Below are 24312 nucleotides of genomic sequence, written 5' to 3'. Positions count from 1 at the left end.
CACGCTTTGTAGTAAGCTTTTGAATCCTGATGGAGGGTTGGCCACCACAACCCTTCGCATAGAATCTTCTGTGCAGTCGCTCTTCCTACATAATGTCCTCTCACGGCGCCCCCATAAGCATCCGCGAGGATGCTGTTTTTTTCAAACTCTGGTACATATCGTCGCAATATCTCATCTGACCCCATTTTGTACAGATGACCAGCAATGACAAAAAAATCTATCGCGCGCACCACTAACTCCTTCTTCTGCTGGATGGTGTATCCTTTCGGGGCAGTTCCTGGCGTTAGGAAGTGTATGATATCCTCAAAATGACCATCCGCGATGCGCATTACAAATAGCTGCGTGTAAGGCAATCCTTCTTCCAAATTAGTGGGCTCTTCCCTTGTTTTGATGTGCAACAGACGGTCTGGTCCCGCGCTTAGTCATCTAGGCTTTACAATAAATTCAAATCATACTCCTAGAACAATAAAATCCACCTACAGATTCTCCCCCCCAACAGAGGCTTATTGACCAGGTATTTCAGCGTGGAGTGATTTGTATACATCTTAAAATGTCCACCCAATAAGTAGTGTCTAAAATTCTGGAGCACATATACCATATGTAACCCTTCGCGCTCAGTGGTGGAATAGTTCTTCTCTGCCTTGGATAACCTTCTGCTTGTGAACGTGATAGGATGGTCCAAGTCTCCTCCACTAGCTTATGTCAATATTACTCCTAACACTATACATGACGCGTCGAAATGTACATGAAACTCCTTCTTCCAATCCGGGAAGACTAAAATTGGCGCGGTGACCATCTTTTCTTTCAATACATCCAAGCTCTTCTTATAGACCTCGTTCCAACAGAATGTGACATCCTTCTTCAAAAAATTCTCCATAGGCACGGTGATCTAGGCATAGCCTTTGATGAAATTTCTTTAATATCCTATATGTGCTAGGGTAGTGCGCAACTGTTTCACAGTCCTCGGTGCTTCCAAGTTTAGTATCATTGCGATCTTCGCGAGATCTACCATCAGTCACTGTCTGCAAACCACATGACCCAGCAGGGTCCCAAAAGGAGCACAAAGCAGGCACTTCTTCTGATTGAGTGCGATTTGGTATCTTCGACAAGTATCTAGCATCAGACATAAACTGGTGACATGGTGTTTCACCAGCCCAAAAGCAGTCCAGTCATCAAATTATACTTCCAGGAACTTATGAATAAACTCCTTGAGTGTCGCAACGACTACGTGCGAGAAAATCGCAGGCGCATTCTTTAATCCGAATGGAATTATAGTGTACTGAAAACACCCCCACTCAGTCGTGATGGTCGTCTTGCTCCTATCCTCCGGTGTGATTTTGATCTGATGGTACCCAGAGAACCCATCAGTGAAGGAATATGCTTCCTGGCCACCTACATTGTCCAACACTTCATCGGTGAACTACGTCAGGAAGGGATCATGTATGCAAGCGTCATTCAAATTTCTGAGATCCACACATATCCTTATTTCATCTTTCTGCTTCTTTTCCTGTATGACTATTTGGCTTACCCAATCAGATTCTTCCACAGGCTCAATGATTCCTGCCACGAGAATCTTGTCTAGCTCTAAGCGGACCTTCTCCTTATACTTCGGATTGAGACAGTAAGGTCTTTGCTTAATTGGCTTCGCGTCGGGCTTCAACGTGATCTTCATAACACCTAGGTCCTCGATTATCCATTTTAGAACCGTAAACTTGGTAGGGAATAAATCCTCGTATTCGCAAAGCAATTCAACGACCTTATCCATCATCGCGTCGTCCCAGTGATCTCCAATATTTGCGAATTTGGGCTTTGCCTTCGTACCAATGTTTACTTGTTTTGTTTTTAGTGGCATATTATATCCGGATTCTCAATTTGTAGTCCCTCAACCTCGCGGTGACCTTCTGTTTCAGGGATGTTAATCTTTCGCGGTTACGTTATAACATTCCAGTGCATGACTCAGCTGAGTAGCCCAATCAAGTTGAATCAGATCCAAAGGATCATGCGGTATCCTAAATATTATTGCTTTTACTTCTTGTAGTGCCTCGTCGATATAGTCAAACCCATATTCGAAGCTGAATGTCATTATGAATCCTTCGCGCAGAATATCCCATTCACCTGTACCATGGAGGAGCTATGTTTCTACGTACCAGTTCATCGGGACGACATCTAGGGTGTGACAGAACAAGTGCACCCATTCAGGTTGGGGCTTCTCTCCATAAGCCTAAGCCCATTTGGCCAAGTGCACGCGCTGATCATCCTACCCATCAAATTTGTCTGTTATTCATACATTCAGCTTCCTAAAGCGTGTTCTAATCATCCTCCTACATTCGCGCCAATCATCAAAGCTTCCCTTGTGTGTACCCCACCATCTTGCCGGTGTAGCGCGCAATGCCCAGTCCAACGCTTAGAAGCACTGCTTTTCTGGTACCTCCCTCTCAAATTCATACAAAATGATATCTACATCATTCGGGCCATCATAAGTGGGAATATTTCTTACCTCCGATGACACACAGTGCAACGTCTGGGTCATCATGTTACAGTTCAGTGTAGTTACTTCATGTAACCGATTCTGCCAATGCTCTAATTCTTCATCAGAGTCCGAGGTGTAGGAACTCTCGCGATCCCATGTAATTTGTCCATCCGCTGTTGGATTCACCCAATCTTGGTCTCGCGCTGTTATCTTATAGATACAGTCCAGATCGTCATCACTCTCATAATCGCGGACTGGTTCAGTATAGCACAATCCTTCAGCAGGATCTAGGGGTACTATTACGCGAAGCGATTTCTTCTCAAATATAATCTTTCGCTTCTTTAGATTGATTACCCCATTCATATCAGTAGCCCAATCAATGCCAAGGAGCGTAGGGTAGGGATTGCTATCATCCACAATTTCTATTACTTCAAAGTCAGCTAGTGCGCTTGTGCCTTCAAAATCTACAGTCACCCCTTACAGCTACCCCATGAGGATGATCTTTTGCTGATTCGCCATCCTTAGCTGAATTAGAGACCACTGCAAGGCATGTCTCTCCATCCACTCCCAAGCCTGCTTCGGTAGGACGTTCGTGTCTGACCCCAAGTCCAAAATAACCTGATCCATTTCATACTCTCCTATCTGCGCAGTTAGTCTCATCTCTTGTCATGTCCTTGTTTTATGCTTACCAATCTTTCGTACCATGTGCAACTCACCTGGAGTGTTTCCGACGCATCTATTTATGAGTTCTTGTGACCCCTTCACAACCTTACTATCGTGCAGTAACTTCATACATGTCTCCAAGAAAGCTGTAAGCATAGAAGGGTCCATCTCCTGCTCAGGTTTATCCTTGCTCCTTGAGGTGGAGGCCTCAGTAAAGCTCTTCTTCGCCTCCATGAATGTTTCACGTGCATGCTCCAAATCGAATTCACCCTTCTTCGCCGAAGCTTTGCGAACCCATGTATTGTCTTCGGGCTATTTCCCCTTGTCATATCCTGTTGTGACTCCACTTCAGAGCACTATATTCACGTTCGGATCCTCTTTGCATGGCTCAGACCTCATCATTTGCAGGTTCTGAGTAGGGTGAGGTGGTAGCGCCCCTTTCTCGCGTGTCCTTGCTATCAGCGCATGACAGTCCTCTGTTTCATGATCAAACAAGGTGCAATATTTTCACGATGGTCGTGTTGGGTTAATGCAATCATGGGCATAGTGTCCTAGTCCTCCGCAATTATAGCAGATTAGCTCTCCTCGACCTCTGCGAGGTCCTCCTCCACCTCGGCCTCATCTGCGCCGCTGAAAGCCTGTTCACGCCACCCCCATGGTCTGGTCAGGGGGTCGCATTTCTACCTGAACCCTATAGGCAAGAGTTATATCCATCATCAACTCATAGTTTTTGCAGTTGCGCTCATCATGCCCTACCGACCTATAGAAGTTGCAGAATATTTGTTGCGGTGTCTGTACAAACTTCTGTAGCAAATGACAATTATTCGTGGCATGTTTTCCTGCTACTTGACATATAGCACACCACAATGTAGGCCCCGTGCTTGGTCTTGGCTGAGCTTCCGGTCTTAAAGGCTTTGGTCCTCATCCAGGCAATGGTATTTGTCATGCCCCTGACCCTTGCATTTCAGGCACCATACCTCTTCGCACACCTCTCGTCGAACTATTATATCCTGCTTCAAACTTTGCATCTCCAGGAAAAGATTTTTCAACTATGCAGGGATCTGTTAAACCCCCCGATTTGGATCTTGCATCGATGTTTCATACAGTCTCATTGCAATCTCTAAGGCCTCTGCCTAAGTCGTTATCTTCTGTTGCGAAAACGCAACCCTTAGGTGTGGCAGGAGCGAAGCAATGGACCACTCGCAATGCTGGCCATCTGTTAGGTTCGTATTAGCTTCACGGATTTTGCACTTCAATCTCTGATCTAATTCCCAAGGTGTCTCGCTTGGCTGCATCACAATTTCCTTGAACCCCACAATTGGCTGTGCTTCAGATTTAGGCCTAATGAATTCTTTAGTCAATGTGGTATGGATGTCTTCCACTCCAACATTTGGGTTATCATTAGAGTACTTGTTGTACCAGGTTAGCACGCGATCCTGCAAAGCACTAACCAATGTTTCCTTCTTCATGTGATCATCTGTAACACCCTGAGCTTCCCATACAGCTTTCACGATGAACCAAAATTGGTCTAGGTCCTCATTTCCCAAGCCTTTGAACAAAGGCATCTTCACTGAATTTGCCATACTGAATTGCAGTGGAGGTGGTACGAGTGAAGTCCTAGGTGATGGTGGTGAAGTTGGGGGTGGTGTGGGTGGAGGTAGTAGTTGCAAGAATCCTTGTCTCATTAACTGAATAACACTTCGTGGAGAAATTTTTATTATTCCCTCTTCGTCACCTCGTGGAGATGAAATCAATGGACTATATTCAAGACCCTTCTTTCCTTCGTTCCTGTAAGTTTTTCCGCTTCGTGTAGCTCCGAACATCAAGGTAGCTGCATAACTCGCTTTTCGCACAATAACATTTTAATCCAAGTATTCAAAGATTTCAAGTACTCACCTCATGGTCCTTTGAAAAAGCGTCGTTCCCCTCATTGTAGCAGACTAAGGTATCAACCACGAATTCAGTTACAAATCCTCCTATGATGCGATCAAGCCAATGGTTGACAACTCGGGCGATCTTATCCTCAGATGCTTCCAACCTTTGTATTAGCTCCAGGGTCCAAATAATAGGACCGTCAAGTCTCCACCTTCTGTTTCTATCTGCTAGCTTCACGATCCACTCATATAGCTCAACCAGAAAGGAGCAGAAGAAGATCTCATGGATCTCTGTATATAGGTACCTGTCCAACCACTGTTCCTTTGTCAGTCGCAGGTTTCTATTCTCTTGCGCCGCGAATTCGCGGATCTTCCTATCCAACTAGTCTCTGATATCTTTCTTAGTTGGATTCCAGTGATACGACATCACACATCTATTATGCATATTTTGGTCCCAGCAACTGAACCATTTGTTGGCTTGTTGGGGCCTGACTTAGGTTCAACATTAGTTAGCCAAACAAATCCCTACACTATTTTTCCTTTCAACATCAGCCCATGGAGCGCAGATTGAAGTCTCACCCGAAGCAGTATGGTGGGATACTGGAATGAAGTTTCTTCACCCTGAGATGGTTGTGATGTCTATTTATTCATTCTATTCTTGCTTTCATGCAGGTCATTCAATTTTAGGGCTTTCCAGACTAGCCCTTTATTCTGGCCTTCAATACCTCCGTGAAAAGGTACGATTGACCTTCACGTAACCCTAACCTGTGGCTTAGGTACTTTCGTGCTACTAAGGAAACATACCGTACAGATTCCCAACCCAGTTTAAGTATCTTACTTATCTCATTAAACAATCATAGTTAGCATCGCGTAAACAGATTTTCTTACTTGCGTTCACTTAACCAACGTAATTACATACATTCAAACATCATATAAGCATTATAAATGAAATTCATACAGAACATGTCAAGATGCAGTGACAAGAAACAAAGACACAGGATTGGTAGAATGCTTCTCTTTATTGATATCTTCAGATGATTACATACTTTATCCGCCCTGTGCACACAGCTGCAGGGGTCCACGCACTTAGCTGCGGACTTCCAACCCAAGCCTCTGCTCACTCAACTATAGAGCCTCTACCTATGCTATGACCCGAAACTTAGAATTCTTACTTTAGAGCTATGATTATCTGACTCCAAATCATGACTCTAAAAACTACTTAAAGCTTACTTACTTAGCTCTTTTTATACAATCCCGTGGTCTGCGGACCATGGGTAGATCTTTACAACCGACTTTGCTTTATGAAAATAAGGGCGAACAACTCTTTATGGCTTATGACACCTTCATGCTCTGCGACCATAAAATGCGGAGACTTTATAAGTTTATTACAAAATACGACCCAAAACTTGGGCTTTTAGCCCCAAAACTGTCCTTGGGGGATCCTGTTCCCAACAAATTGTCTGCACCTTTCGAACATTATTCTTAATAGGTTGATGTGTTTTTTCAATAGACTATCTACCATCTAGTAATCCATGTAAACTTCTAGAAACTTGTGAATATAATCTCGGAATGCAGCTATGACGATCCTTGAGAAGACTATTGGTGCATTCTTTAGTCCGAATGACATCACATTGTATGCATATGATCCCCACTCTGTAGTGAATGTTTTTTTCCTTTTATCTTCTTCAACTATTTTGACTTGGTGGTATCCTGAAAACCCATCCGTGAACAAATATGCTTCGTTCCTCACAACATTGTCTAGGACCTCATCACTAAAGGGCATGGGAAACAGGTCATGCGCGCAAGCGTTGTTTAGGCTTCTGTAGTCGACACATACTCTGATTTTGGTTACATCCTTCTTGTTTTGAATAACTATCAGGCTTATCCATTCAGCTTCATCCACTGGAAAAATGATTCCTGCCTCCAACATTTTGTCAATTTCCTTCTTAACTTTCTCTTTCACCTTTGGGTTCAGTGTGTATGGCCTATGCTTTACCGGTCGGGCATCCATTTTCAAAACAATTTTCATTTCCCTAATATTTCCTTTTATTCCCTTTAGTTTTGCCACTGAAGCTGGGAATAGGTCCTGATATTCGTGAAATATGTCAAAAAGTTCTTTGGTGGCTTGCTCGTCCCAATAGTCTCCCACCGATGCTATCTTGGGCTTATCTTCTGACCCAACATTTTGCTTTCTCAGCTTCATCGGTAGAAGGTGGGCACCTTCTGTTAGGGGGCTCTCCCGGATGTCCCTCTGCCCTTCTATTTCCCCAAAGGTTAGGTGTCTTAGTCCCATCAACCCGTCGTCATCTGATCCTGCATCTACCCTTTCTTAGGCTGCATATCTTTGCAACTCTATTTCATACAGATACTGCAGTAAATTTTTGTCGGGCTCTCCCTCAACCAATGGCTCTGGTGTAAAAAAAAATCCTTTTGTTGCTTAGAGTTCATCTGTCATTTGTGCCTCGTCGCCTCTGAATGAGAAGTTGCTAGCAAACTGTACCTCCACGGTATTCCAATCTGCTGTCTGCTGACGGAGCTCCTCTTGGACATACTAAGCTTGAGGGACAGTTCCGAGCGTTTATATAAATTCATGTACCAATGGATCCTTCGACATTCCTTTACTTTTCCAATTCATTATGCAATCCTTGATGTTCTTCTCGGGACTCAAATGCCCCCTGTATCTTTCCTTATCCTGTGGCTGATCTTCATCCCGGGAAAATATTTCCTTCATGGCTTGTTTGACACTCACCCAGTCTCTTAGTGTATTGCAATGCGTTTTCCACCATCTTTTCGGAGTTGCCATGAGGCCGATACTTAGAAAGGAGATCCTTTGATCCTGTGTCATTTCCTGATCTACTCTGTCTAAGAAGGTGCCCACTAGTTCAAGGCCATGATACCTTGGATAGTCATTTATCTCCATTTCTCCCCGTTTACTCGGCTTATCATCATACACCATCTAGTGCTCAGTTCGTATCCCCCTTACTGCCATGCATCCCATGCAACTTCTAAACCGGTCTCTGAGCTTTGGATACTTCACCAACTTACTGATCCTCCGGCCGTGGGGTTGATGTAGTCCTCCCTCTTTCCTACTGTGAGCGTGTATAGTTGGTCTAACCCTCCTGGCTCATCCCTATCATCTGCTGGTTCTGTAACGGTTGGATCACCCTTAGCCTATCTGCTTCGAAAATCATCATTTCCTTCTTTAGGTCTATGACCGCATAGTTCTCATATGCCGAATCAATCCCCAAGAGTGCCAGGTATGGTTCCTTATCCCCCATGATGTCAATCACCTTGAATTCAGTGTGCATCTTCACCCCTGCCACATCAACCTCTACATTCTCCAATCTCCCAATTGGTAGTATGCAATACTGATTTTCCATTCTTAGTTGAATTGGCGAGTATTTTAGTTGAGGCTTCCCCATTGCCTCCCAAGTTTTCCTAGGTAGGATGTTTACATCTGACCCTAATTCTAGCATGGTGTCCCTTATCTGGAATCTTGCCACTTGCGCCTTGATTTAGAACTCCTTGCCGCTTCTTCTCTTGTTCTGTTTCACTCTTCTGGAAGCCTTCTTTGGCGACCCTATGCATGGTCATTCCACTTCCTATTCTTCCATGGATACCGCAACCTTTAGATTTTTTCTCAACTCCTTCAGCATGCCTTCATCCTCAACAATTTTCAAGAACAATTTAAACCATTCTCGAATCGGCTGGGTGTGATTAGGCATACAATCTCATGGTCTTTTATTATCTTTCTCCGTGGTCCCAAGGTTCAGCATTCACCAAGTTGACCCCTCTCTGTCTGGTCCTTTCTTCCCACTTTCCAATGAGTTCTGGATAGTCCTCCATTGCGTGGGTATTAATTTTTCATTGTGAGCACCATGGTCTCCTCGGAAGCGGACATTCTCTGGAAACATTCCCTTCCTGGTCACAGTTGTAACATCTCACGGGCCCTCTTCCTCCTGTTCTTCCTCCTCACCCTGATTCATTAATTCTGAACGTGGATCTGTCTAACCTTTCTGCTAGAGTGTCCAGCGCTCGGCACTGATCGGTGTGATGCTCAAAAATCACAGCAGTTTTTATTGGGGACGTTAGAGCACTTTTGCAAAATAGGGCACATCCGTGGCAGGTGTCCATATTCCCTATAGATCTCACAAAAGTCTTCATTATTCCTCCCTGGGAAGGCCCCTTGCACTCTGACCGCCACAAATCCTATGGTTGGTGGGGCTCTTGATGACCCCGCAACCCCACCTGGATGTTTAATCCCCTGCAACCTCGGGCATTTTGTCGCAACGTGCCCCTCCACCATGCAGTGGGTGCACCAAACATTGTGTCTGGCTAGACACACTGGCTGAAGATCTTTCAGTTTCTCCGTTAAAGTCGCGATCTGGTTATGGAGGCCTAAAATCAACGGGTCTTGCAGGCTCATCCCTCCCCTGTACTTATGCAGGTAGTCCGCCATAGCTTCTATGTGTGATGCTTGTTCCAACAGATCCTGGAAGGTTCCTATCTTCTGTTGTGTTAGTGGCATTTTGGTCAAAGGAAAGAGTGCCTTAATGAACCAGTCCCGCTGGTGGTTTGGGTCAAGAGTGTAACTCAACTTGGCAATGGCATCCTTAAATATTTTCATGAGATCCCAAGCTGTCTCTCCCTCCTTTTGCTTAATTTCCCACAGTTCTGATAGCCCTTGCTGATCCGTTTGTGGTACCTTGAATTCCTGCACAAACCCTCTCTTAGTATCATCTATTGTGGGGTTCTGATTCTGCTCTGCCCACTATATAAACCAGCACAAAGCCCTTTCCCTTAGTGTGGTTTGGAATTCTAATGCCCTAACATTATCTAGAGTCTAACGGGCCCTCCAAATAGCTTTATAGAGATACCAATGCTGCTCTACATCCTCATTTCCTCTCCCCACAAATTTAGGATATCTGGTAAAAGATCCTACCATATTGATCTGGGTAGGAGCTATCAGCACGAACCCTTTGCTCCCCGGTTGCTGGTGTCATGCGAAAAGAGTCGTTAGTGCGGACACAACCGACCTTCCTAGAAAGCCTAAGACTCTCTAATGACAAACAAGACAAATAAGAGCAATCCTTCCCTAAATATGCTTTTACAATATGAGAAATCAAGTGTTTAGATCCTACCTGTAATCCAACGCTGTTGTAGTAGTCCAGCTTCGTTGATCCGGATGAGCTCCTCCTTCCCTTCGAAACCTGCATTCACCAACAATCAAACGATTAAATAGCACCTGAATATCACATAAAATAAAACATATTTAACATGTAGACCAAGGAGTACATGAAACAACTCATTAATAACAAATTGTTGAGAAGAATGGACTAATTTGTATTAAAAGGTAACAAAAGGAACCATTACAACCTGAGCCTTGGTGTTGTGCAAGCTCCTCCCAGGGTCCACAAGAGTTCTCCCTTACTCTGATCAGCTCACCCACCTCCCAATGGAAACAAGTAAAGATGGTAATCTCTCCTCACAAGATTCTACAAGGAAGTCCTAATTCCAGCAGCATCTACCCTTAGGAATGTTCAGCTTTCAACCTCCCCTCCCTTTGGCCCAATGCCTGTATTTATAGTGCTCTAGAGGAAGTTATTCAGGTCCACCATCAATGGGATAAGTCCCTCTTTGGATGGGATAGCTCCCCTATTGATGGGATAAGTTCCTATTTGGTAGGGATATATGAACCATCTGGAGGCACTTCATACACGTCAAACATACTTCTAGAAGACTCTAGAAATGACCACAAGTAACTTTTTTGGAGTGAAACTTGCGCCTTTTGACCTTTACAGGAGTACGCACCCATCCCTTTACATACAGAGCGTACAAGTACGCAGGTTTTGTGAACTTGGGTTGCGTACCCGCAGGTAAGGCTAAGAGAAACTGCGTACCAGAGATAATTGACTTTAAATGACTTTTCTCTCTTTCTTGAAGTTTGACATGGAGAGCAGAGGCATGAGACTTGCCAAGGAGGATAGTATGACAGTGGATGGAGCCATACTAACTGCAAATAGTCATGGTGACATTTTTTTGTGTAACAGATTTCCCCCTAAAGTGCGAAGCCTGTAGTAGATTAGGGTTTTTATGATCTAGGAAGGGTGAAGTACTTTATCATTTCAAGGAGTATCTTGTGGAGGACCCGGTCAGAACCTGCAAATATTCAACACAAAATACATATATAAGATGATATCATTGCTGAGGTAGGCATTCCCATACTCAGATTGAAAACTTTAACTAATGATCTAACTACTGCTCTGATACAAGAATGATTTTGCAGTACATCACAATCATAGACTTTTGTAGACACAGTATGGACGCAGCCATCTGTTTATGATTAGTCTACTGTATAATGAATACAAAACTCCTCGCAGCCTGGATGGTGGGTGAGATGATCAGAGTAAGGGAGAACTCTTGTGGACCCTGGGAGGAGCTTGCACAACACCAAGGCTCAGGTAAAGATGGTAATCTCTCCTCACAAGCTTCTACAAGGAAGTCCTAATTCCAGCAACATCTACCCTTAGGAATGTTCAGCTTTTAACCTCCCCTCCCTTTGGCCCAATGCCTGTATTTATAGTGCTCTAGAGGAAGTTATTCAGGTCCACCATCAATGGGATAAGTCCCTCTTTGGATGGGATAGCTCCCCTATTGATGGGATAAGTTCCTCTTTGGTAGGGATACATGAACCATCTGGAGGCGCTTCATACACGTCAAACATACTTCTAGAAGACTCTAGAAATGACCACAAGTAACTTTTTTGGAGTGAAACTTGTGCCTTTTTACCTTTACAGGAGTACACACCCATCCCTTTACATACAGAGCGTACAAGTACGCAGGTTTTGTGAACTTGGGTTGCGTACCCGCAGGTAAGGCTAAGAGAAACTGCGTACCAGAGATAATTGACTTTAAATGACTTTTCTCTCTTTCTTGAAGTTTGACATGGAGAGCAGAGGCATGAGACTTGCCAAGGAGGATAGTATGACAGTGGATGGAGCCATACTAACTGCAAATAGTCATGGTGACATTTTTTTGTGTAACAACTGGGATCCCTGTAATCCTAAATTACTAATACTACTAGTTCTTGTGCTGCTCCTGATATTGAACTTGATTCGGTATTTCTCCCGCGCACTATATACCCGCACTGCCTTGGCTAAGCTAATAATAAATTCCTCCGGATTGCAATAAGTACCAGGGGAAGATTAAGGGAAATGCTACCTATGTCTGGGGGTTATTGCTTCCGACTCTTAATGGATGCTTCTTCTTAGTTGAATAATCTCCTCATCAATTCGCCCATATCCTCTTTGCTTCCTTCTTCATGCCCATGCAACTTCTTCTCTTGCGATTCCCCTATCGGAACATGTACTTGCGATTCGTCTTCCCCAACCTACAGGGAAGGTCTGTCCTCATTTCCTCGGCTCCTCCATCTTCCTTCACCGCTCTTGCTTTGCCCAACACCTTCTTCTCCTTCCTCTTTGACTCAGGGTTTTCCCTTCACCACTCCTACTTGGTGGGGCCCCATCCTTTTCTTCCCCAGAGTCTGAATCACTCTCGCCTGCCACTTATTTGCTAGCAGTGCCCTTATTTGCGCCCTGCCATCTCTTGCTTTCTTCAGTTCTTCGACATCCATCCCTTCAGCAACATCTCTATCCCTTAATTGGCAACATTCCCCTCTCTACGTTCTTCCCCCTGTATTGGGGTTTTACTCTGCCATCCCCACGGTGGGTGAAGGAAACAGTCCTTCTTCCACCATAAACATCTTAATCCACATCGGTACTTCCCTCATCAACCCACCTCTCAGTCCCTAGATAAACACAACTTCTGGCTTTGATAAAGATTGATAACTCTTCGTGGAAAACTCAACTATGTATCCTTCCACCGTAGTCTTTACCCAAAAGTTGACTTCTCTAGTCAGATCATTATCCAGTCGTTGCAGCAGGGCAATATCCAATGGAGTCCAGCTGCGGTGAGTTGTTACCAATCCACCTGGCTGAGTCTATCCCTTCAGCCTTCTTAACCAATTGTATATGTCCTCTAGGAACTTACACCAGAAAATTTCATACATATCATTAGTACCGTCAACATATAAAATTTCCTCACTTACCTTGTTGATTGGTTGACTTCTATAGGTAGCCTACTCCGCTACAAAATAATCCATTTTATGATTCCACCAATCCCTGATCTCTCTCTTAAAAATCATTGACACCATAGTCTGAACCAGTTCTCGTATCTTCAGGTCCGACAACAGAACCATTTTTTGGCTCGAAAGAGTCATTAGGGGGAAGACCCTGGGTTCGGGCACAGGAGGCCAACAATAGTACACTGTAGTCTAGGATAGTGCTGACATTTTCACCTTACCCCAAAGGGCAAGGAGTCTCACCCGAGGCGCGCTGCAACCAAAAGGAAGAAGGGTTCAACATGGAGTTGAGAAAGTATTAACTGGGTTGCATTCGATCACATATATGGACACATTATATATAACACAAGGATAACAACATACTTGTGATAATTTAAGGACTACTGATTACATGCAATTGATAAGGCATTAAAAAATTTAAAGATTCATCATACACAAGGCCCAGATACATCATAAGCCACAACCAATCTTAGCAGGTCTTTATATTAACCTTAACAACTAACATTACAATATAACTCGGTTTCCACCGCAAACAACTACATGAAATAATCAGCTCAGTTCCATGGGTTCAGTTCAGCTTCAAGGAGCATGTCTTCCAGGGTCCTGCAACCTTCCCTCCATCTGTCGCAACTGGGGATCCTTTCAGCTTCTCTTACAGCTCTACTGCTCCTCTCCTTAACCTCTCTAAATCTAACCTTGCTCCTTTCCTCATCTTCTCCTTTTGTATCCTTCTCTGTTACCTAGACTGCTAGTTCTTACTCGACTGTTCTTCCCCTCGGCTGCTTCTGTACCTTCCCGCCCCCTTGGCTTCCTTTGCCTTCCACTGCCACCTTGCTGCAACTGTTTGTTCCACCAACCATCCGTTGCTGCCACCCGTTTCCTTGTCCCTTGGTCAACCAAAATTGGTCAAAACCTTTTCAAAATTTAAACGAAGGCCCCAACATAGAGATTACAATAATATCGTGAAAAACTAACTCTATTAATAATTGAAATAACATAATATTGTAGAACACAAATTGGCTAGAATAGTGGTAACTACCTTTGAATAGAGAGAAATGGTGGTTACGTACATTAGCAAAATCTATTACAAGAGGTGGAAAGAATGACCTTTTAACATAAATAAAGAACCATACAGGTCCAAAAACCTAACCGTAGAAGATGAAACATCAAAAGGTTTGTGGGCTCCTTAGGTGGTTAGTTGGTACATCAACTTCTTGGGGGTGAAAACTTTGATACAATATCTAGTTGGGGTGTGAGATAGCTCGTTGGAAAGAACTATTCAAGGACTGCAAATTTTTATTAGGGAAAGAATGACATGGCAAACCCTAGCTCCCCAAATTTCCAAAAGACATTTTTTAATGCCTAAAAAAAACCTCAAAATTTTGGGACCCAAAAACATTAGAAAAGCTACCAAGCAAATAGAGAACTGTTGAGATAATGGAAGAGGTGGATGGCCACCAATATCCACGTGGATCTAGTGTTGCCCACAATTGTTGCCAAAATGGGAAGAAAGTAAGGGCCAATTAAATATGGTAATTTCAAATCCATGTGAAGGTTAAAATTTAAAGGAGTTCACACATGTAAATTGTAACCCGAGGTGGTATAATTGTTGGGCCTCATAATTGTTATAATTTCTTTATCCCATTTCTTAGTTTTCATATTAATTTCATGAGTTTTTGTTTTATTTAGGATATGGTAGTTAATGTAATATGGATTCTAGAAGTATTCAATGTATTTACATTATTTTATTTCTTTGATGAACTATTTTGATCACAAAAGCATTATTTTTCTCACGATTGTATCCTTATTTTGAACATGGGTTTAGCGGTAAGCTAGCACTTGATGTTGTTTCTTGGACTGATCGTGAAAGATCAGATATCGTGATGTTGTTTTAACCAATTATGTTTAAGTAAGCAAAGCCGATTCCTATTTAAAGCAAATTGGTTAAGTACAAGGCCTCAAAATTGTTATTTGGACAATATTAAGACCTTTTGTAACTTCAAATGAGCATACTGAGAATATTCAGATTCTCAAGATTGCTCATTATCAAAAAATGGATTAACTATTTTTATCTTCCAAAGCCATGGTATAAGTATTAGGAATTGAGCCTCGAAAGGGGATGTCAAGTTGTAATATTTTTGACATAAGTGGCGGACTTGCAAGGACATTGATTGTAATCAATCTTTTGTAATTCAATGAAAGATTTTGTTACCCAGAGTTAATTTTTGGTTCTGATTTCTTTCACGAGACAGTTCGATTCCAGTGGTTTGGCCTAATCCTAGATGAAACATTGTCTTAATTTGTACCTTTAAATTTGCATTCTGTTCCTCACTTTAGTTACTTATTTATTTGATTGTTTTAAATTTACAATTGTTTGTTAGTTAAATTAATTGTAATTCGTGTGCTTCGTTTTAAATAGAAATCATAGTTGGTTGTTGAAGCATTGGATTTACTTTAGACAAATTATTTGGGATTGTTGTTACATCATTGTTTCTTGTCGATTATCATAGGATCATTGATACTTTTAACTTTGTATTTCTTTATGTAGATAATTCCTTTCATTAATATAGTTCCTTATTGTTGTTTCTTTCATTTTGTAGTTGTTGTTCCCTAGGTAACAACTCAGTACTCGATAAGTTTCTCTTAGTTGTTTTGTGAAAAAAAAATATCTAGAGTTTGATGCTTTGAATGATTTAGTTTATTTATAAGTAGATTTTTTAGTCATGTTATGAATTAATTCTTTTATCATTGCAGTTTCGATTACTATTAGAATAATAGTGATTAGTGATATTGACATTGTCTCTTGCATATACCTTGCGGACAACCTTGAAATAACCAGGTGAGACCTCAGGTTTATAGTCTAATGTGTGGTAGTTAGTTGATTCTTTAGGAATAATTAATTGTCTCAAAATTTTGGAGTTGTTATCGGGGAGGTTGTCAAAGAGAGTGCTAACTATATCCCTTAGGATTGGATATTAAAGATGGAAGGTAAGAATCTGGGCACACACCCTGGTAAAAAGAGACTTGTGGTGGTGTCTTCCCTCGGCTGGTATATTTAGGTTACTTAGTGTGCAAGGCTAGAAAGAAACCTAGAACTAGGAATCAGGTAGAGATAGATCAAAAATCCATCCCGAAAAATACTAAAAGCCAAGGTGAAGTTGGCCTTGGAAGAACGACCTTCATAGACGAAATCATTCAAAGGTAAGAATATCAAGCGTTGGTAGGTCCCAAAATAGTATCTGGGAAGGTATCAATTGTTATTGCCCCTCGAGTAGTAGAGTCATCTGCTACAACTAACACTGAGATTCATGAAAAAACTTTAGGATCTAAGCAGAGCTTTCAAGACACACTCAATGGGCATCTCAGTCCTTTTAGCAAAGGGTGAGGGGCACTCTTGCAACCTAAGGGAAGGAGGAGGTGAGACAAGTGAACCATATCCTCAAAATTCTTAACAAGAATCTCTTGCGACACCCATTGTGAGGGAAGAAACCAAAATTTCTGACTTGAGTAGTGTTGTAAGACCCAGTCAAGGCCTGAAACCCCATCATCATACCAACCTTCTCCAGTTAGTACCTCCTAATTACGAGATTCCTAAAATTTACAGCGTATCTTTGATCAAATGGCAACCCAGGTATCAGGGATGCAAACCTTGACCATAAAATATCCCATTATCGATCCACTGGTCAATGCACATATGAAGGCTATCCCACTTCAAAATCTCCCAAATTTTCATGGGATGGCCTCTGAAGATCCCAATGAATTTTTGTTTGAATTTGATGTTTTATGTCGAGGATATGATTATACTAATGACCCCAAGAAATTAAAGTTGTTTCCCTCTACTTTAAAGGGAGAAACATTATGATGGTTTATGGGATTAGGGGGTGGTACTATTAATTCATGGGACCAAATGAAACAAAATTTCCTTACCAAATACTAGGACTATTGTCGATCCAGAGATCGAAGGGAAGAAAATTTCAAAATGACATCGAAAGAAGATGAAACCTTAAAGAATATATTGAAATATTTCAATAGAACTTATAAAGATCACCATATACCACTCTACCTAAGGAAGTGTTAGGAATTGCTTTAATTAGAGGTAGGAAAGATGAATGGACATAAACGCTTAATTTAATGGGCTACGGTAATATTTCTAAAGAATAATATGATGATATTGTAAAACTATATATAATGTGTTCACGTGGTAGTACATAGACTGAGCTTGGAACTCATGATCCTATTAACAAAACTAACATAATTGTAGGTGGAGGAGTTTCGTGAGCAGAGATTGGTAATCTTTTGGAATTTTTAAAAATCAATATCATGAGTACATTGACTACACAGTTGGATGTTTTATAGGAAAAACAAAAGCATGTTGAAGGATAATATACATTAACCATTTCTTCCCTCGTTGTTGGAAGAGACATAGCCATAAAGAATGTCTGATGGACACAGTCAAGATATGTGTTATCTGTACCAAAGATCACTCGAATGATTGTTATCACTCTCTCCCTGGACTAAACAATGTATTCAAGGAAGTTGAGGAAGAAAAAAAACTAACATATTTTATGGCACAACGACGATAATGGCAGAACCACCATACATGTATGATGCAAGATCCTTCTATGTTTTTTCCTAGACAATATGGTCAAAAACAGTTTCTAGGACTGGCTTAGTAGGGTCAACAGCATCCCAACACTGCCTGAAATCCTCATACATATCCTTCATCACCTTGGTCAAACCAATCATTTTCCGACTGTTCTATCCAAACCAATAATATTCCACACCTTTATGGCATAATTCGTCAAATAACCCATACCCTCAGTAATGGTTAAATCAACCTACCTAGGGGCCAATATGGTCTCAGAATTGGAAACACCCCATCGGACCAATCAACCAATCAATGAGAAAATTTCCTCAGTCACAACCATCACTATAACCATTACAATCCCCACTTCAGTTGACCCCAAATTCCCCACCTCCATTATGCGCTCAGCTACCTACACAGCCAAATCCAGACCCGAATAATAGGCCTATGCAATTTTTAGAAATTCTTGAAACTTCTAATTAGTGTCCTCCATATTTATAATGTAATGAATTACACTTAATATATAGGTAGACCATGTTTATAGACGTTCATCCAAAGAATCTAGAGAAACTATAAAACAAAAATCTTGCTAAATAGCAACACATGTGAGAAGACCCTCCTTCTATTGTAATTATTACTGAAACAGGATCACCTAATAAACCAACTAAACATCAAGAACCCAATAAAATTACGGACGCTGCTCCCCTGTTTCCCAAGAGATTATCCATAATAAAACCATCTGCATATCCCGACTTTGATCTCATAATGGAACTACAAAATTTGTGTATTAAAATCGCTCTCCTACAAGCTATCAAAGATATACCTATCTACGCTAAAATAGTTAAATATCTATATGTTAAGAAGCTTGGAAGGAAACTGAAAGATTCTCCTATAGTCCATGTTCTTGTGAAACTCTTTGATCTTATTCTATGAAAATGGATCCCTATCAAATATGACAATCCTGGAAATCTTGTAGTCACTGTTCAGATTCAGGGGAATAGTTTTCCAAACACCTTAGTGGATTTAGGAGCTACTAAAATATTATAACACTCGAAACTTGTGGCCTCCTTAGGACAACCACGTTAAAACGAACTTTGACCGTGCTGGAACTAGTCGAAAGATTTGTAGTGAAACTAGAAGGAGCTTTAGATGATATCATTGTTTTTATATATTCTTGGGAGTACCCAATGTATTTTATGGTCCTTAATTTTAAAAATAAGTTGGAGGGAAAACCTCTTATATTATGTATACCATGGCTTGCCATCGCACATGTGTACATTAGGTGTCAAATTGGAAGTATGACCATCTCTAAAGGAAATGCTATCAAGAATCTCATTCTATACCCACTTGCTAGACCCAACATGCCACCTGGAAATCTCAGGTGGTTCCCTCTTGAATACCAGGAAGGTAGGTTACATTCTCCTCTTACTATAGATAGAGCTCTTATCCTTAAAAGAGAATCATAGGACATTATAATCAATGGTTTTATTAACTAGCCTTCTACTGTAGGAAACCCAACATGTCAATGCTAAAAGTTGTACTTGATATTGAAGCTCAAGGAGATCGAATGGATGATTTGAATAATGATCATATAATTATGACAACAATTCATAATATCATCCCTGTTGAAGTTGAACCTCATAAGACTTTGAATATTAATCCCAGTCTTGATGATCTTCAACGTGAAAAGTTGGTCCAATTTCTTCAAAAATATAAATAAACCTTCACTTGGGGATATTCCGATATGAACGACATTGAACCACAACTATGCACACATCATATTTACATTGAGAAATATGTTCAAGTTATTTGTCAACCCCAAAGGTGGTTAAATCCACATCTTAGGGACATAGTGAACAAGAACTTTAGAAACTCCTCGATGTTAACTTTATATATCCCATTTCTGACAGTCAGTGGGTTTCAACATTGGTGGTATTCCCTAAAAAGAATGGAAAACAGAGAATTTTTAGATTATAAAGAACTAAATAAATCCACGTAGAATGATAATTTTCCTCTACCATTTGTAGACCAAGTCCTTGATATACTCGCCAAGAAGAAACACTTTTCCTTCCTAGATGAATTTAGTGGATATAATCAAATCCATATTTCTCCTGAAGACCAAGATAAAGCTATGTTCACTTATTGTTTAGTCAATTTAGTGTGTCCTAAATTGCTACATTAATTATCAATCCGGGAGTCGTAGACTGATGAAGTGTGGCACACTATATGTGTAAGACAACCTATTTCTTACCTTTTTGTCGTTTCAGTTTTTATTTTGTTTTGGGGGTTTTTATCTTCGTTTATCTCCTAATATGAATGGAAATACTATTGCTGAGTTTTAAGAATACTCTAAAAGGAAAGTATGGATATAGATTTTAAGGAAATTATGTCCTCTATAATGATTTCCAGAACTTAACACTTCAGAGGGTCTTATAATATACTAGTGATGAAATTAATACTTGAACAAGAATAAAAATGTGCTGCTATTCAAATCAAGAAAATCATGAACTACTGATCATGAAACCATTATCTCTTCTGCCTTCTAAATACAGAAAAATGAATTAAGCTACTGCACTCAAATAAATAAAAAAATTGCAATCTAGTAAAAGTAAAATCAATTCACATCATTCATAGTCCAATACCTCGCCAGGTAGTCTAAGCTATGGCTTTCGGAGATAACGTCAATGATATGAGCAAGTTGATGTCTAATTGCAGAAAAGTAAAACTAAAATCAAATCACATCATTCATAGTCCGATACCTCGCCATGTAGTCTAAGCTATGGATTTCGGAGATAACGTCAATGATATGAGAAAGTTGATGTCTAATTGCAGAAAAGTAAAACTAAAATCAAATCACATCATTCATAGTCCGATACCTCGCCAGGTAGTCTAAGCTATGGCTTTCAGAGATAACGTCAATGATATGAGCAAGTTGATGTCTAATTGTAGAAAAGTAAAACTAAAATCAAATCACATCATTCATAGTCTGATACCTTGCCAGGTAGTCTAAGCTATGGTTTTCGGAGATAATGTCAATGATATGAGCAAGTTCATATCTAAACTAACTAACAAAGCAAGTGAATAAGACTGAAATCAACAAAATAGAACTGGAATAAAAAAAAAAAAAAAAAAAAAAAAAAAAAAAAAAGCAAAGTCAGCAAAGAGGCTAATCCCATGTCACTAGTTATTGCAAAAATTATATGAAAATTCCTGGGCCTACTCTATCCTAAAACATACACACACTGATCAACATTAACAACAATATACAAAGCTTGTAAAATCATAAACATGAATGAAATGTTAATACCATAACAGATGAAATATATACACAGGTGGATAACTATGAAACATGTGCAATGGAAATAAGGAAACAATACATAAAAATTGTACAGCAATAAGGAAACAAAACCTCAGTGTGCAGGGGCCCTCTGCACGGCCTTGGTCAACAGGCTATCAATCCAAAATTGTGCTCACGCAGTCATATAAAAACAGAGTGTTCTTTATAATTCAAAACAGAGGAATAATCCTCTCGTTACCACAGTGGGAGTAGTGTCATGGCACAGTAAAATTTAACAACGAAATTACATCAACAAAGACTAACTCTATGCGTTATTTATAACAAAATCTTTATAACTGTTTTCCTGTGAAACTACGTCAACAGAGGACATGTAAAAGACAACGTCCATGAATTTAGCATAATGGTTCCCGAGATTATTCAATCTATCAAAAGTGGCTGTTGGATTCGCATCGTGGGGCAGTCTACAACTGTCAACATGACCCCAGGGATCTAGGAACGGCCACGAATCCTTCAGGTGCTTGAAAACGGAGTCCGGTTGCTGTAGGACTCCTCTGTTTGACCACCGCTTGACCATCGTTGACCACGACTTTCCTTAATGAATTCGGTTGAACCAATAGGACCTGATCCATGTCCAAGTCATTCCTGATCTGCCCATGTGTCCCGTTTTGCCTGATGTCACTTGCAACCTGGAGTTTAACAAAAACAGCTGCGGAAAGTTAAATCGGCTGCAGAAAGTGGTTGCATTCCGCAGCTAATGAGAAAAATCGAAGTCAAACAACAAACACAAAAACATAGTTAGAAAACCACTTAAATGCTCTTTTAGAATCAATATGTAATGATCTTTGATAGCTTATGGAGTACTGGTGAGGGGAAAAAGTCTGGGAAAATGTGTAGGAGAGGTGTAATTTCAAAGCTCAACATACCCCCACTGTGAAGGTGTTGCATGTCCCCATGCAACCAAAACTTTGATCATCCTCCTTTCAGTTCATGTGTTCTGAGACCTCTGCCAATACATCCAGCCTTCTTTTCTTCTTTCTTGGGACCACTGTCATCCTCGACTTCCTCATTAGGCACTTGAATTTGAGGTTGATGAGAGCCCTGCTCAACCTCCTGTTCTTTTTCTTTAATTTTCTATTTTTCTTCTGCCATAGCCCAAGATGCAACATGGTGTTGTCGTGAATAATCTTATCTAACCTGCCCTGTTCTTTCAATGTTTCATTTTCTCTTTTGATGTGTCTATTTAAGACCTCCAGCTCAAAAACTTCCTGTTTTAGTGATTGGATTTGAGCTTCTTGAGCTGTATTAGGCTGGGCAGATGAAGTGCCTTGGTCTGTGGCTGTTTTCTCCAACGTCTCAATATAATCATACATTTATTGCTGGATTGGATCTATCTCTGGTGTAGTCTGCCTTGGGTTGTCCCCAAAATCTGGTTGAGAAGGACTGATCTCAAATTATGGTCGAGAAGGACTATTTTCAAAATCTGGCTGAGGAATAGGAGTATGGTGTGGGCCATGGCCAGGAGGGATTGCTGAAGGTTGTTCAAGTGTTTCCCCTCCTAAATCAATAAAGTGGGGCCCTTTCGTTTGTACTTTCCTCAATTTTCCTTTAAGTCTAGAGCTCCTCCTTAAATTTTGTGAACTAGTGTCTTCTTTCTCCACACTATGTTTTTCTTTCCCTTTTCTCTTTGCTGCAGCTAACTGTTCCTGAAGGTAAACTAGTCTTTCAGACAGTATTTGGTGGTCCTCTTCTGAGGAAGGTTCTGGGGTTTGATAGACAACCTCAATATTTCTTTTCCATTTTGATTTTCTTGGCTTCTTACCCTCAGTTCTTTCCTTCCTACTTTCAGACAGTTTTTCTTCCCTACTAGTTTCTTTAACTATGTTAGTAGGAGTGACCTGAATTATAACACTTTTTTTCTTTCTTCTGCTTTTCCTTGATGAGCTACTTTCAGGGGTTTCATGTGGATATTGAAAGAAATTTCTAACCAAAAACTGCTCCCAGGTGTCCTTCTTTTCCTTTAATTGTCTTTCAATCAAAATTTTCACAAGGCCGTGATGATACAAGTGGGGTTCTACATCCCCCAGATTCTTTTGGACTGTGATGAACATTTTCTTTAGGCTATTTAACAAGAAGTAGGGCAAATTAATAGTTTGGTTTTCTAGAAAATTCATCAACAACCAGGTGTGGTACATATACATTGACCCGAATCGTCCCTCACAGGTAATGAATTTCTGGATTATCAATAATAGACTAGCCCACTTTTCTTCTAAAGCAGAGACAGGGATTCCACGTTTGAAAATGGTTATATCCATACCTGGATTTCGTAGGATAACCCTCCATGCTCTCTCATCAAAGCTTTTATTTTTGAACCACCGTTCTCCCTCCTACGGGAGTTCCGTTGCGGCTGCTATGGATGCCTCTGTAGTTGAGAATTTAAGGTCTCCAACCTCAGCTTCCACGCCATCAAAAGACCTCGCAAAAGTCTTCGTAACTTCCTTGTTATAGCCTCTGAATTTCTAAATAAATTGTAGCCATCGTGCCTTCCTTAGCATGCTTTTCAATTGCGGATACCCTTCCATAAATTTGGGCCCTTCCGGTTCTGCTCTCAATAGAGTACTGATTCCTTCCCCTGCTTTAAAATACGTTTGCGTGAATGATAGATTGACAGAGGTGAGACTGTTGTGCTTGCGGGGGATGTAGAAGGACCGTGGAGAAAAACCAGTAGTCATAAATGAAGGGACAAAGAATAGGTAGCGAGAATGAGTTCACAGAACGAAGGCTAGAATGAGTTCACAGAATGAAGGCTTATGTGAGCAGACTAGAAATATAAATGCAACTTCGATGGGGCAGTATGGAAATAGAGTGAACCCATCAAAGTTTTGAACTAGACGGCTGCGGAATAGACGTTAGCATGCTCACAAAATGGCTGTGGAATTTATGTGGTAGGAAAGAGCCGTAACCAAATCGATCATGTCGTCCTAATTACCTGGTTTAACAAATGGAGTGTCAAAGTACGATTGAACACGAGTTAAGTTCGGAGATGGATCATAAAGCCGTTAGAAGTTAATGCAAGGTTAGTGGTGGAATTATGTAAAGGCTATGGATTGGTTATGGAAGATATCAAGGTGAATAATTACATATAATGGAGCCGGTGGTTTCATAACTATGTAAAATGTGTTTTAAAACGCTATTTGAAATGAACTTTGCTCGTACCTTGGAACTTACCACTTCCGTCCACTAACCTTTGATTGGCTGCTTCCTGATGATGCTTCTAGGTGCTTT

The sequence above is a fragment of the Pinus tabuliformis genome, chromosome 4_2, assembly GCF_031772625.1.
Source record: "Pinus tabuliformis cultivar Carrire ecotype Pingquan chromosome 4_2, CPIR1, whole genome shotgun sequence".
NCBI lineage: Eukaryota > Viridiplantae > Streptophyta > Pinopsida > Pinales > Pinaceae > Pinus > Pinus tabuliformis.
Note: the sequence above shows the minus strand (reverse complement) of the source record.